Source organism: Zingiber officinale, chromosome 3A (genome assembly GCF_018446385.1).
Source record: "Zingiber officinale cultivar Zhangliang chromosome 3A, Zo_v1.1, whole genome shotgun sequence".
NCBI lineage: Eukaryota > Viridiplantae > Streptophyta > Magnoliopsida > Zingiberales > Zingiberaceae > Zingiber > Zingiber officinale.
The window spans coordinates 154,025,281-154,042,044 of record NC_055990.1 but is presented as its reverse complement, the minus strand read 5'-3'; the positions used below and the strand labels follow the sequence as shown (position 1 = coordinate 154,042,044).

Sequence of the window (16,764 nt, the reverse complement as noted above, 5' to 3'; positions counted from 1 at the left end):
AACTTTTTGTTTCTAAGCGTCCTATACCAATTACCTCCATGTCTAATGCCTTTATTTATGTTTGTTAGGGTGATGTTTACCCATTTATTTTAGTTCAAGTTTTTTTTTTCATTCTACATTATGAATACGCATAAATTTTATTTTAAGAGTTATCATGCTTCCTTTTCCTAATTATAGGCAACTTGTAGGATTAATGCTAAGGTTAGGTTAAGTTAAGTCCTCTATTGATTTCAAGCATAAATACTTTTATTTTGCAACATGTGACCTAATATGATTATGGTCTTCATAGTGTTTTTTTAATAATTGAATTCATATTATTATATTTCAGGTGTGAAGTGTGTAATGTATGTTTTCTCTTATATTCTTACAAAATCCGTTGGCTAGAGGAGTTTATATTTTTTTTTCATTTAGGTGGGTGTTACTCTGTTAAACTTATCCTGTGAATGATTAAATATATGAAATTGAGAGAGAATTATGATATTATTTTTCAAAGAGGGAATATTAAATGTGATGCCTAATGATGAAATGGAAAAGATAAAATGTTGTGGGAGCTAATTAATAAGAGAATAAAAAGTGATTACATTTCCTTAGCTTCATTATATGATCTTTGCTATGCTTGGGTGTGTATACCTTTATGTTTTGCTGTGTATTATTCTACATTTATGATTTAATGATTTATATTATTATAATTAAAGAGTTCATCCTCTATATGTTTTATCCAAGTTCATGTCAAGCATATATCACTAAGCTTCTTGACCAATGTAGTAAACTTTAATAAATAAATAAAAATTTATCTTCTTGAATGAGATATTAGCTCATCCTTGCATGGTTAAGTTGCCCACACATTAACTTCAACTCCTAAGAGAATAGATTGGCCTATAACAATATTTACTAAAAGCATTAGGATGTAGTTCAATTATGATTAGAGATTCTTTGGCAAGTTAATTTGTTCACCTTAATTTGTTCTCCTCAAGGAAGGCATCATAATTCCAAAAGAGTAAGAGTTGACATCATGCCCATGCTTGTTCTTTTGATGGAGTAATCATAACCTTAAAGCAAAAAACTAGGACTCATAAAATGACTCTAGGGAAAATTACAAAACCTCCTTGTGATTTACATCAATAGTTGGAATGAGGCCATCCATAAGTAATGCATAAGCGCCTTAATCATTTCAAACAATTTGAGTGAGGAGAGTCAAATGGAGATTACTATTTCATTCCAATTTGTTAAATAACTGCATAATTTTTTATATCACATTAAATTAATGTATGCATCCAAGAATAAAGGTAGATTTTTTTTATCGAACAATGTCAATAGTTCACATGGGTGGAGATGAAGTTCTCCCTTTAAAGGGTTAGATCATATCTCAGTGTTTAGTAATGATCAAGTGACATATCGAATTGCACCTTCTTCGTTCAATATTGAAATATGTATCGAAGAACATTATTGGCGTGATGGAATTATTAGCAAATTAAGGTGCTAATCATACTTTCTAATAATTTAAGTTGCTCAAAATGCACATTTTGTTAGTAAAGGTTAAGGGAACATAAATAAGGCATGCACTCATTATTTCCTTTTCCATACCAATAGTTAAGGGCATATATTGCATACAAAAAGTTGTTGATATAATGAGTACTCTACAAAAAAAAAATGATGATGATAAGTGTTCCTTGTGAAAACAATTATTGGGTCTTATCTTGGATTTCATATTTCCATTGTGAAAGCCAAAATAATGAACTTCAACAAATACAAAAGATAAATATCGTATATTCTCTACTTCGTTAGTGCAGTTGATGTCATTGCGCACTGATACACAATTTGTTACATTATGAGCACGATGAAAAGGCATCACTAGATTTGTAATGTTCGTTTTATTATTTATTTATCTATTTTAATAATCTAGTCATTGCTTATATATACACGTAGTCATGCCTTGAGAAAATGCATCAACTCTACCTAGAGGAAAGGAATACAAGGTAGTTGACTTTCAAAATTCTTGGTTCTTCATCTATTTGTTTATATTTTCTTAATTTGCCCATAGTACTACATAGGACCAAACTATGTTGTTCATTTACTAATGAAACTAGCACACATATATAGTAGATGAATAAGGCATATACTTTATTGATGTTTGTTTATATGTGCAGCTACATTTATCAATGAAGAAGTACTCACTTGTCCTAGCTTTCTTCGCACTTGGTTTGCTCATGATCTCCAAAACAGTAGTGGTAAGTAGGCAACTTGAGGATAAACCACTACCATTCTCTCTTCAAGCAACCGACAAATGGAATGAATACATTAACATCGACGGGTTTGTCTCTAGTTCCAATGTTATTGGTGAAAATGGAAACGAGGAGAGAAAGCTAGGAGAAACCAAAGCAGTTGGTGATCTATCAATTGACAAAAACAGTTCCAATAATGATGCAAACAATTTTACCACACAAATGAACACTCACTGTGACCTACACAATAAAAGGAGATGTAATGTCATCCACAAAGCTATGCTTGCTAGCTAGTTGTATTAACTACTATCATAGTGTAAGAATATATGTGTGTGGATGAATTTGCTCGAGTCTATATGTAGAGCAAATCTTATATCTAGACTACTATGAAATGGATGTACAACTTGGCCTTTGGTGTGCATGCTAAAATATCTAATATTTATAAATGAAATAAATAAGTTCGTGGCCTCCTAACTTGTGCATGCTAAAATATCTAATATTTATAAATGAAATAAATAAGTTCGTGGCTAGCTAGCTTGGCTTTAATTTTTCGTTTTTAACCATCATCTATGATCCACTATGTTAAGGGTAGGGGAAGAGGGGATCCTAATGGACTAATTTAGGTTAAAGACAACAAAATAACTTTGAATTTGCATTAAGTTCCATCCAAAAATATCATCTTAAGGAAGAATTGCTAATCAATATCTAATGATATCGATAGGCTAAAAATATCTATTGAATAATATTAAATTATTTTTAATTCACAAGTTGAATTTCTAATTAAAAAATAACAGTTTGCTATCTTATCATCTGCTTATGAACATTAAATTCAAACTTGTTTATTTAATTTAATTTAATGAGTTGACATTGAGTGATTTATGATAGGATTTCTATAATTGTGGGGTTATGGAGAGGAAAAAAAGTTAAATAATCATTTGATTACCTCGTAGCTTCTCGTAGCTGGTTTGTAATTTATATGTCTAACACCATTGAGAATAATAATGAGAATTTCTAACTTTTACCTTTTACTTTATGAGGGCATTCCATGAGGTCAACACAGGCGTCCTTTCTAGAGTATTAAAGTTTTCTTGTGCATACATGATAGTACACGATGCAAGGATTAATGAAAGTTGTCTATCTTCAATAGGGGGAGAAATTCAATTATGGATATATAGTGATCCATACTGACACAATTTTGTGTAATTCTTTAACACAAATGAAATAATACTAACAAATGTTGCAATAATGTTAATTAAGTGATGAAGATTTATATTATTACCAAATTTTACCTCATGAACTAGGAATTAGTCAAACCATCATTAAGATTTTGTTCTTCACTATTTATCAAATATGTTCCCAAGGTCTATAAAACCATTAAATTATGGTCCCTTTTAGTAGAAATCTGTGTGCATGTTAAAATTTTCTCAGCCTCTTGGCCATGTACTAAACTTCTACAAATAAAATATATATTCTTGAACTAGATAGCTAATTATGCTTAATTTAATTACATGTTCTTTCAGTAGTCTACACATTAAGTTCCTAAAACTATTGTGATGTAGTTCAAGTAGTTCAAAATATCCTTAAAAGAGTTGAACCTATATACAATCTAGATCATATTCATATACACATGTATGTATTGTGAATTCCTTTGCATTCTACATATAGTTGTAGGTGATATCAAGGTATAGTCAAAATACCTCATGACATGTCCAATGGAATCAATTACAAAGAATCGAATGGCTGGTCCAGCTAGTTGCACTTGCAAGTTGCAACCTGTGTGCAGAGATGTTGAGATGTAAGATAGGAAGCAAAGCTGGCAAAGTGATAAATACACCAAGAGTTACAAAAGTAATAAAGGACTTTTATGAAAGCAATAAAGGACGTTTATGATTTGAAATTTATTTCCTAATCTCTTAATCTACCATCATTAAATATTCATAATTATGAGAAACATTTTAACTTCTGATAACTTAGTATAAATACCACCACACGAGGGTTCTTATAATGGACAAGTTCTGACTCCAGGACGTAGCATAGACGATGGGCGCATGGTATCTCTGACGTAATGACTAGGGGTCGATTCTCAGGAATTGACGACCTGGGGTTTACCCCGCCATGCGCCTATGGCCTGTGTACCTGCATGAACCTTCCTCCATATCCGTGGGACCGACACTAGGGAGGTCGCTAAGGTAACGGATCTACCTTTTATAATGAACAAGTTCAATTGATGAGTTTCAATAAAATATAATTACAATTTCAATATATTTTGTTCTCTCCTTGCTCCCTACACCTGCAAACACTTAGCCTCAACCATCCGTTCCTTTCAACATAGACAAGTGTAGAATGATAGAAGCTATTAGGAATAATAAATACCATTTATTGTATGAACTTATAAATAGTATAATTTTAATTACTTGTAGAAAACTCAGACATTGCATTGCATAGTTATATAATTATTTTTTTTATTGAAGTGATTGGTGATTCTTTTCACTTTGATTTTGTCACATTTTCACCTTGAATGAAGGCTCCGTAATTCCTAAAGAGCAAGGGGGCATCATGCTACTCCTTAATTTAATAAAGCAAAACCTAGAAAGAAATTAAAAAGAAATAATGGGAGATTGTTGGTGTAATTATCCCTTGTCAAGGTTGATTAGTTTAACTAAGCTCGAGTATAGATTCGAGTTTGAGTTTCAATATTTGGACAATTTATTTGAAAAATATCTAAAATGGGTCAAGTAGGTTAAGGTTGATTGGATACTTGACGATATGTGAGAGAAAAGTCAAATAGGTCGTGGTAGATCAGATATTTGACTGATAAAGTCCTAACTCAAGAGTTAGGCAAGGGTAAAATTCTAACTGGAGGTTAAGCAAAGGAAAGTCCTAAGTGTGGTTAGGCTTGTATGTTCGCAAAGGGAAGTCCTAATTGCGGTTAAACAAAGAAAAGTCCAAGTGGATCAAGGAAGACACACGTTAGCAAAGGAAAGTTCTAACTACAGTTAGGCAAAGAAAATTTCAAGTAGGTCAAGGAGGATCGCACATTGGTAAAGGGAAGTCCTAACTACGGTTAGGTAAAGAAAAGTTTAAGTAGGTTAAGGAGGATCGTACGTTGGCAAAGAGAAGTCCAAGTGAGTCAAAGAGGACTGCATATTGGCAAGAAAAAAGTCTTAATTATGGTTAGGCAAAAGAAAAATCCAAGTGAATTAAAGAGGATCACACTTAGTGATTAAAAGTCTAACGAGAAGTTGGCACAAAAGAAAGTCCAAGTGAATCAAAAGGTCGACCAGATACTTGGTGAAAAAGTCTCAACAGGTCATGGTTGACTAAAAGTTGGGGAAGAAAATCCTAGACTTATATTAAGCAAGTTATGGTTGGCTAATCGATTGAAACAATCAATTAGGCCAAGCCTAATCAATTGGGATAATTGATTAGGGCCGCTCCAATTGATTAGGATGGATTCCTAATCAATTGGGAGCTTTATAAAGACAAATTGCAAAAACAATGGCTGAATCGATTAGCCCAATTGATTCAACCACTGCTAATCAATTGGGACAATCGATTAAGCAGTGTTTTGTCATGAGAAGAGGGAATCAATTGAGGTAATTGATTATGAAGGCTTAATATATTAAGGCATTTTTGTGAGTGAACAGAGAATTACGGAATCAATTGGGTAATTAATTAAGTCTCTCTAGTCGATTAGGTTCACCAATCGATTGGGGTTCAAAAAAAGAGCTATTCTGCATGTGTTGAACGGTCGGATAATGTGGCAATTGATTAGGGAAAAGCCTAGTCGATTAGAGCTGTCAAGTGAACACTATAAAAGGTTTTTTTCGTAAATGTTCAAGAGACAACTCTCACACATTCTTTCGCTAGTGCTTGATGTTGTGGAAGACAAGTGTTGTTGCACTTTTCAAGATTCAAGAAGCATCTACAAGCAACAAAAGATCAAACAAGCAAGTTTTTCAATGTTTTGTGTATTACTTCTGTAGGACCGTTGGACCGGCTAGGAGGGGTTTGTTGGATAGTCCTGTAGAATAAAAACAAAAACAACCTTCCTCGAACTCTTTAAGCTAACACTTGCATAAATAGATTAAGCAGTAAATTAAAAAGCATAAAATAAGAGGAACGAGTGTTTACTTGGTTACAACCGATGTGATTGTTAATCCAAGGAAGATTAAGCCCAATATCAATCTCCTTCAGGCGGAGAAGCCTCTTACAGCGTTGACGTACAAAAAAGAAAGAAGCTCAACTAAAACTCTAAAGCGCGCAAGCGTTGGATTTACAGTTCTGAGTTCGTTGAAAAGCTTCTGGACCAAAGCTATATTTATAGCCTTGGTCGGGGCGCCCCGAAGGGTTTCCGGGTGCCCTGGGGGGATAAACTTTATCCCCCAATGATCAGATCGAGTCAAATCTTGATCCTGGTCAAAATTCTGGTCCGGGCGCCCCGGAGCCCAAAGTCAACAGATGTTGACTTTTTCGTCCGAGACCTCTTCTCTGGTTCAGTCCCACCCCGGTCCGGTTCTTCTCCTCCGGATTCGCTTGTTTGGGTGATCTCTGCCATCCGGAAAAGGGCTCACCCGAACCAAAGTTCCGGTCTTCTCGAGCAGCCTTCCGCTCCGGCTTCTTGTCCCTCAGAATCGCCGCGTGTTTCCTTCTCGTCGACCATTGTACTCATCTGCAGTCTTCATCCCTCGGTCGCACCCCGTGCCGACCTTCTCGCTAGCTGCGTCTCTTGCTCCCCGAGCAATCTTCCGCTCCGCTTTCATCCCTCGGAACCACCGCACGCTTCCTTCTCGTCCACCGGAGTACTCTTCCGCAGCACCTCATCCCTCGGACACACCGTATGCCATCCTTCTCGCTAGCTGTGTCTTCCGCTCGAGTACCTATGCTTCTAAGCTCCTGCACACTTAGACACAAGGTCAGAAACACACAGGACCTAACTTAACTTGTTGATCACACCAAAACAACCTTGGGGTTCCAACAACTTCTTTGTTTTCTTTGTATTCTTATTGTGAGCTTGTATGAGCCTTCTCCGCCGTTGGATTATTTCCAAGAAGGGGTGATTTCATAGTGAATGAGATTGTGAGGAGAGTAGACTCTTAGATTAGTCATCTCAAGGAGGTGGATACTAAGTAAAATTAAGGGTGTTAGCATTGCTTCAAGTTTTTCCTATAAATCATCATCAACAAAGTGATTGGAGGTAATTACCCTAGTCCTCTTGCTCCTAGAGTGTCCTAACAATTGGTATTAGAGTGAAGTCACTCTTCATTAGACTAATCACCGAAAGAGTAACGAGTTCGAGGAGGAAGAAGAAGTTTTGAGGTGAATCCCTAATTTCAATGGTTAAAGATTCATCATTAAGGAGTTCAACTTCAAATCAATTTCTGAGATGGATTCGGATATGATATCTGACCACCTCCACCCTACGGAATTAGGAGTTTCAGTCTTTGAAAATCAAAGGTAGAAAATTTTTTTATGATGGAGATAGAGCAATTATTTATTCTAATGAAAGGATTTCAAATTCCAATTGATGGAAATGGAAAGCTCCTCAAGAAGAAGAAATGGAGCGAGGAGCAAATCAAGAGGTGTGAGACAAATGACAAGGTAATCAAATTATTGGTTAACTTATTGTCAAGCATCATATTGTGCAAAATTAGAGAATTTCAAGATGCCAAGGAGTTATGGAGTAAATTAGCAAAGCTTCATGAAGACCTATCCTCAACAGAAAGCAATGAGAGAGGTAAAGAGCAAAACTCTTTATTTCACATACATGAGGATTCAGAGGTTGAGAGACATTCAACATCCAAGGATAAAATTAAAGAAGTATCTACCTCTAGGATTGAGGGGAGTGTAGTTTGTTGACACCAGAATAAGAAGAAACCTCTACTTTTGGGTCAAATGAAGAATGATCATGTGTTACTCCTACAAGAAAAAGTATAATAATTTAAATTTGTAAAAATAAAGATTATATCATTTGCTTTGAGTGTAGGGAGGATGTACACTGCAAGAACAAGTGTCTAGCCTTTATATATGGAAGGCTTCCATGCTAGCTTAGTCAAGTTAAGGAGGACCTACACGCATGCGCGGGCTAAGCCCAAATCAGGTGGTTTCAGGGGGTTCGAACCGGAAATCTATAAACCGGGCGTGACGCATGTGATCATCGCGCGCAGGGGGGGGGGGGGTGAAAATCCCCAGCTCGTGGGCCTCGCGCTTACGGGCGGCCCGGTTTGGTTCACCCGGTTCGCTTTTGTTAGCCGGTTTGGTTCACACTTGGTTTGGTCCGCGTGAGGAAGCGAAGCAGCGCTTCGGTTCTGTCCGCGTCGCGTGAGGATGCGAAGCAACGCATCCAGCGCATCCGCGCGTGAGAAGAGGAAGCATAAGCAAAGTGTGCGTCTCTTCCTCTTCCTCTGCACTGCTTCAAGTGTATAAATACACTTCCTCACTTTCTTCTCAACTCACTCCAGAAAGCAAAGCATTCCTTCTTCCTGCTTTCTACTTCTTTTTCCTTCTTTCCGAGTTGTTCTGAGGCTTGGTTCGCGATCTGAGGTTGAGTCCGAGTGCGGTGCTCGTTTTGGAGTGCACCTACGAGCGACGCTAGTGGTTGTCGGATCTTGGGAGGATTTTGCCGGAGAGCCTCTGAACCGTGGGCGGCAATAAATTCTCTAAAGACAGTCGGCACGTCCAACGCTTCGATCGGAGATACACAATTTCTTAACCCTTACTGTTATTAACGTTTATTGCATGCTCGTCATTTATTGGTGCAATTATAGATTACTGTATTAGCGTAATTAGTTGTATTACATCGGCGACATCTCTCTCTGTTTCAGCCCAAGATCTCTACGACATCTCTTAGTCTCGGATCTCAACATCATCCTTGGCACAACTCTAGGTCTTGGCATTATCTCTTTGTTTTAGCCCTTGGTCTTGACGACATCTTAGTCTCAGATCTCGAAATCATTCTTGGCTTAGCCCTAGATATCGGTGACATCTCTTTCAGTCGCAGCCCCAAGTCTCAGCGACATCTCTCAACCAATGAAGGGAGTCCCACATCCAATGAAGGGAGTGTTCAAGGAACACCTTTCTCTAGAGAAGTTCTTAATCAAGAATTCCCTTGCCACTTTTGGCAACCACAATTGGGTGAATACATTGGGTTATCATACCTTAAATATCACCTTTGTTGTTTTGAGAATGCCTCCTTATTGCACCAATACACCGATGGGGTTAAATGCCTAGTCTTCTTTGCCACCTTATCGAGCTTAGTCCAATGGTAATTCAATCGCCTCCCTGCCTCCTCCATCAACTCTTTCAACATATTCAAAGTCGTTCCTACGCCAATTCACTAGCAGCAAGAGATATCAGAAAATACCTCTCAACCTATTCACCATGAAACAGAAGCTTCAAGTGTTAGGATGTATACTAAAAGTCTAGCTTTTGATATAAACATTTATCTAGAAATAAGAATCATATTGGTCAAATGTCTACATTTATGATAAATGTAGTTGTTCAATTAATTTATATTGTAGATAACATGGTGTGTGGTGTCACACACAGAGCATCATGTTATCAGTACCTTATAAATTATAAATAGTAGCTCACGACCAAGATGGAAAGGAACAAACCATTGGAAGGTCGTAGTGTAATTAGGTATTAGTTTATCTTAACTATATAATTACACTAGTACACTTAGAGTGTATTGAGTAGGACCATTAGAGGTCGTTTCTTTTATACTAACTTTATAAAGGAACAAGGACCCCAGTTATTATGGAAGTGTGTGCTCTTAATCCTAATATAATAACAAGCACATATATTTGATATTTATTTCTTTAATTTATCAATGGGTGAGATTTAGTTCGATAAATCAATAAGCCCGATAAGTTGGGAAATGATATCACTTATAGTGTGTGTTGTTGATTATAGAAGGAAACTGTGTCCTAGTGATCTAGGTTGATAATGTCCCCAAGAGGAGCTCATAAGGATTGTCATGTTAAACCCTGCAGGTGGACTTAGTCCGACATGATGATAAGGTTAAATGGTACTACTCTTGGACTAAGATATTAATTAAATGAGTTGTCAGTAATTCACTTAATTAGTGGACATTCGACATCTTAAACACAAGGAGATTAACACACTCATAATAAGAAGGAGCCCAAAAATGTAATTTGGAATTGGTGCGGTAGTTCAATAATAGTTCTCTAGTGGAATGAATTATTATTGATAAAATTAAGTTGTGTGTTCGGGGCGAACACAGGATGCTTAATTTTATCGGGAGACCAAAACCAATTCCTCCTCTCGGTCCCTATCGTAGCCTCTTAGTTATAGAGTACTATATCCACCTATACCCACCTTCATACCCATGTTGTAGGGGCCAACCAAGCTAGCTTGAGAACCAAGCTAGGGTCGGCCAAGCCTTGGTCCATGGGTGACCGGCCCTAGCTTGAACCCAAGCTCAGGTGGCCAACCCTATTAAAATAGAAAAGAATTTTAATTTAAAATTTTTCTTATGTGGAAGATATAATTTAAAAGAGAGATTAAAAATTAAAATATCTCTTTATAAGTTTCTACAAAAGATTAAGAAAAGAGATTAAATCTCTTTCCTTATTTGTAGATTGAAAGGACATTTTATTTTTCTTCTTTGTAAATTATTCACATGTTGAAAAATTAAAATTATAGAAAATTCTTTTTATCAACTATGAAGGGATTTTAAAGGGAAATTTTATTTTTAAAATTTCCAGAAACAAATAAGAAATTTAATTGGTTGATTGAAAATTGCCTTATTTGCTCTTCCATGAGGTGGTCGGCCATGACATGGGTTATTAGGAAATTTTATTTAATTTTTCTTAATTCATTCATGTCAAGGAAAGTTAAGGAAATTTTATTGTAATTAAATTTTCTTATTTGCCAAAGCTAAGGATTATAAAAGAGGGGGTTTGGGTGCCTTAAAAAAAACCTCTATTCTATTTTCTCCCTCTTTTCTTCCTTGGTGTGGCCGGCCCCTTCAAGTTCTCTTCTCTCCTTTGGTGTGGCCGAACCTCTCATCCTTCTTGGAGATCAAGTGGTGGCCGGATCTTAGCTTGGAGAAGAAGAAGAGAAAGCTTGCATCCCTTGGAGCTTGGTGGTCCTCGTCTCGGAAGATCGTTGCCCACACAACGTCCGAGATTAGAAGAGGAATACGGTAGAAGATCAAGAGGTTATTATTCACAAAGAAAGGTATAACTAATAATAATTTTTCGCATCATGTTAGTTTTGTTTCTTTGTAAAAATACCAAATACAAAAGGCATGCGATTCTAGTTTTTCGAATTAGTTTCGAAGTTTTGTTCTTTTGTTTTTCTTTTCCTTGTGATTTGATTGTTCTTAGTGGTTAACCTAGGGTTTGTTAGTTAGAGCCCTAGAGCCAATCATTTGATGATTGTATGGACTCATGTATATCATATTCTTGTATATATATAAAGGCATTGGTTTTTGGTTATTATGCTTATTTGTATTAGTGTCAGATAAAATAAGTATAGTAACGTCCTTGAGTAGAACGTTCATACCTATATCAATCGATTAGTTGAATCGATAGTGAGATGATATAGGGAACACTACTCTAAATCATTCCTAGTCGAGTATTAACATTCAGGGACAATGTTAATACAATAAGACTAGCATGTAGGTCAGCTCGATGACTTGATCTCACAAGTCATGGATATAGAGATATCAAGCTGACACATGGGTATGCATTAGAGAATGTATACTGAATGACCCGCCATGAGAAAGTATCATGGATCGTTATATGAGTGTCATATACTTTCTCATGTGTCTATTAGTATGACTATTAGTCCTTAGACCTGAAGTCACCATGGATCCCTGCATAAGGAGTTATGTACTTTAGTTTCGTCAAACGTCACCCGTAACTGGGTGGACTATAAAGGCGATTACTGGGTATATAACAAATTATGCAGAGGGATGTGAGTGATGTAGATGAGATCTATCCCTCCTATATGACGGGAGAGACATCGATATTCTTGATAGAGTGAGACCACGAAGTGTATGGCCATACCCAAATGAGTCAATATGAGATATTGAGCTCATTTGATTGAGTGAGTCTACTCGGAGTTCAAGATTTAGATTGGTCAGAGGATGACACGGTCTATGCCTCACATTGATCAATCTAGATGTCTAGGATAGAAGGACACTTGTCACATATTGTGAGGAGTCACAATTAGTAGTCACAAGGTGATGTTGGATCTCAACATTTCTTGTAACTTGGGTAGCAATGATGTATTGCTAGATGCCGCTCATTGCTTATGTTTCTAAAGGTGTTTAGAAACATTGCCAACGTTACAAGAACCTATTGGGTCACACACAAAGAACAAGTGGTTGGAGATTGGGTTCATATGATGAACCAATTGGATTAGGTTCATATGATGCACCAAAGATTGGATTCGAATTAGACTTATTGAGTTAGACTCAATTAGATTGAATTGTTGAATGAGTCTAATTTAAATTTGATTAATTGAGTCAATTTATATTAATGAATTGAGATTCATTAAATCGAAATTGACTTGAATCAAAGGTTGGATTTAACTCAACAAGGAAGAAATTGGTAAATTTTGACTTGACCAAATGGAAGTTGAAACATCAAGTTTGACTTGATGCATTGCCACATCATGTAGGTTGACTCATCCTACATGGCATGACACATCCTTGCCACATCATCACCACCTCATAATGGTGTGCCACCTCATGGAGGTTACACACTCATACCACTTAATGTGGCCGGCCACATTAAATGTGGGAGTTACATTGTGTGGCCGACCACACATTAGTGAAGGGGGGTTTTTGATTTTGTGTGCATTCATTCCATCTTCCTCTCCTTGCTTCTTCCTCCTCTCCCTCTTGAGGCTGCCGTGACATCCATGGTGAGGAGAAGATGTTTTGAGTGGGTTCCAACAAAAAGGAAGGGTGAAGGTCACAAAGGAGGTTACCACTAGTAAGTGTATGAGATTCTTTTGCATCTCCTCTTTTTCCTTCCTTTCTATTTCCCATCCGAGAGCCCTAGAGAGAGTGCTAGCACACTTGGGGTCTCTCTTCTCCATCCTTTGAGTGTAGGAGACACTCCTTGTTCGTGTGGATATCATTAGAGGAGTGTCTACGTTGACACTCTCGAGATCCGGTGTACCTTGGACAAGCGGGATTTGCGAGGGCACGCTTCGAAGGTAAAAATGGTTTTCCCTTTGTAGATCTACTGTAGATCATTGTTTATAACTCGTACTTGTGTTTTCGAAAGTTTTACCTTGCACGAGATCCGTGGCTTGGGCGATTCGGGGTTTCCGCGACGCGAAAAGCGGTTTTCGCGGCCCGAAAAACCCAACAGTGGTATCAGAGCCACGTGCAAGGCTTGTACGAGTTTATTTTTATTTTTATGAAAAATAAAACCTTCTGTAATTTTCTGTAAAAAATTAGTTTTTTTATGATTTTATGGGTAATTTTTCCGTAGAAGCGAAGCACAAGTGTCTCGGCACTTGTAGGCTTCGGCTACCGGAAAGATCTTTCAAAACCGGCTTTGTTTTGCCCCAAATCCATTTGGGACAGCGGGATTGGGTGCTATTAGATCGCAAAGGAGCAACTCACGATGGTTAGATCGTGGGTAGGGGTACTGCCCCTAACCCCGCAAGGGGATTTGCTCCGCGATCGCACCCGAAATCGCTAAAAACGAACCCGCCGGGAAGATTTTTCTGAAACGGCAATGTCTCGACCCAAATCGTTTTGGGACAGCGGGTTTAGGCGTTGTTGGATCGCAAAGGAACCCTCGCGATGGTTAGATCGCGGGTAGGGGCGATGCCCCTGGGCCCCGCAAGGGGATCCGTTCCGTGATTGCACCCGGGACCGCCGGGAAATTTTATTCGTAAAATTATAAAAATTAATTTTAAAATTATAGAAAATTATGAAAAAATATATAATTTTGAATTATATATTAATTTGTGATAGTCATGGCCCAAAACCCAATATGATTGGTTGTGTTGTAATTCTTAATACGGCCTGCGTGCCGTTATGTGTTTGCGAGTGTTGTATTATATTCGCGACCTGCGCGTCGTGCCTTCTCTTATTTTCTTGTTGTAAATTAGATTTAGACTCGAATGTAACTCGAGTTTCAAATTGTAATGTACAAATTGGAGCGGTGGAGGGTCCACACGAGAAGGAGTTCCGAGGCGGGCACGAGCAACACAAGGTGGTCAAAGGGAGTAGCTTGAAGAAGCTGTTGACCCTAGGTTGACCAATCGATCTTCTCATTGGCTTGAGAAGATCGTAGTAGGGCCATGACTAAATCACAAATAGATTAATTAATTGCTTGTGTATATGATGCATATTTAATAAGTAGTTAATTAATTAGTGCCTAACGATTAGATTAGATCTAAGTCGTGCACATGATGCACCCTTGCGATTAGATTAGATCTAAGTCATGCACAAGATGCATCCCTTCTCGATTAGATTAGATCTCAATCGACTCAACTCTAATGCCTAACCGTGCCGTGATACCTATCACTACCTCGATCACATGTATTGTTGAATCTGCCAAAGCAGAGCAATACATATTATCTTGGTAGGGTACGGAGGGACAATCTTGGTCCCGTCTATCAACGCATGGGTGAATACAAACTCAATTAGATTGAGTATTCATAGTTACTTGGTTGGATCGAGTCAACTATAGGCATTCTTCCAATAGTTGGAAAGATAGGTCAATATCACATCTATATTAACTCTCGGGCGTATTAGCCAAAGCTAACTCGAGTTCTAATATAAATGCGGATATTGATTCTATAAACAAGAGTTGCATAGAGATGTAATTGGTAATCGTTACCTACCGATCATACTAAGCCTTGGGCGTATTAGCCAAAGCTAACTCAAGGGTTAGTATGATGTGGATCTTATCCCACAAGAATTATAGAATTCAGTGGGAGCATCATTTAATTAAAGGTCTAATTAAATGATTTTAAAGAATATGATACTTATTTCTGCATTTATTTCTGTTGTAGAATTGCCATGACATCGAATACGAACATTTTCTCCCTGCGATCTGTCCTTAAGAAGGACAAGCTCAACGGAGCAAATTTCCTGGACTGGTACAGGAACCTGAGAATAGTTCTCACTCAGGAACGTAAACTGTACGTTCTGGAGCATCCCATTCCGGAGGCTCCTCCTGCCACTGCCCCGCGAGCTGACAAAGATGCTTACAAGAAGCATCAAGATGACGGATTAGATGTGTCATGTCTAATGCTCGCGACCATGAACTCTGAGCTTCAGAAGCAACATGAGTTAATGGGTGCTTACGATATGGTTGCACATCTTTGTCAACTATATCAAGGACAAGCAGGGCACTGGAAGAGGAACTTCACAGGATACCTGGAAGATCTTAACAAGAAGAGAAATAAGATTTCTACTTCAGGTATAAATGTTATAGAAGTCAACCTCTCTATTTCTTCGTCGTGGGTATTAGATACCGGATGTGCTTCGCACATTTGTACTAGTGTACAAGCACTGAGAAATAGCAGAGCATTGACAAAGGGCGAGATAGACCTACGAGTAGGCAATGGAGCACGAGTTGCTGCTATTGCTGTAGGAACTTATCATCTATCTCTTCCCTCTGGGCTTGTACTAGAATTAGATGATTGTTGTTATGTGCCTGCCTTGACTAAGAACATAATTTCCGTTTCTTGTTTGGACAAGAAAGGATTTTTGTTTATAATAAAGAACAAATGTTGTTCCGTCTATTTAAACGATATGTTCTATTGTAGTGCACCTCTGATAAACGGACTCTATATTCTAGATCTAGAGAGCCCTATCTATAACGTAAATACCAAGAGGTTCAAGTCAAATGACATGAACCAAACATACCTCTGGCACTGTCGCTTAGGTCATATAAATGACAAGCGCTTATCCCAGCTCCATAAGGATGGTTTGTTGGACTCATTTGATTTTGAATCATATGAGATATGCGAGTCATGCCTACGAGGCAAGATGACCAAGACTCCCTTTAGTGGGCACAGCGTGAGAGCAACTGATTTGTTAGGACTCATACATAGTGATGTATGTGGCCCTTTCAATGTTGCTGCTAGAGGCGGTTATAGATACTTCATCACATTTACTGATGACTTCAGTAGATATGGTTATGTGTACTTGATGACACATAAGTCTGAATCCTTTGAAAAGTTCAAAGAATTCAAGAATGAAGTACAGAACCAGCTTGGCAAGAGTATTAAGATACTTCGATCAGATCGAGGTGGTGAATACTTAAGCCATGAGTTTCGTGACTATTTAGCTGAGTGTGGGATTCTATCCCAACTCACTCCTCCTGGAACACCACAGTGGAATGGTGTATCCGAAAGGAGGAATCACACCTTATTAGATATGGTACGGTCTATGATGAGTCACACAGATCTTCTGACATATCTATGGGGATATGCTCTAGACACGGCAGCTTTCATACTCAACCGAGTTCCATCAAAGGCCGTGATAAAGATACCATATAGGATATGGACTGAGATGCCCGTGTGTCTTTCATGA

The 16,764-nt window shown here is 37.8% G+C and overlaps 1 long non-coding RNA gene across 1 annotated transcript; it reads left to right on the top strand.

The window, feature by feature from the left end:
* The first annotated feature begins 1,943 nt into the window (after positions 1–1,943).
* On the top strand, positions 1,944–2,768 carry LOC122054151. Its single transcript, XR_006132588.1, has 2 exons — positions 1,944–1,976; positions 2,148–2,768. It is a non-coding gene; the product is annotated as an uncharacterized LOC122054151 (long non-coding RNA).
* The last annotated feature ends 13,996 nt before the right edge of the window (positions 2,769–16,764 follow it).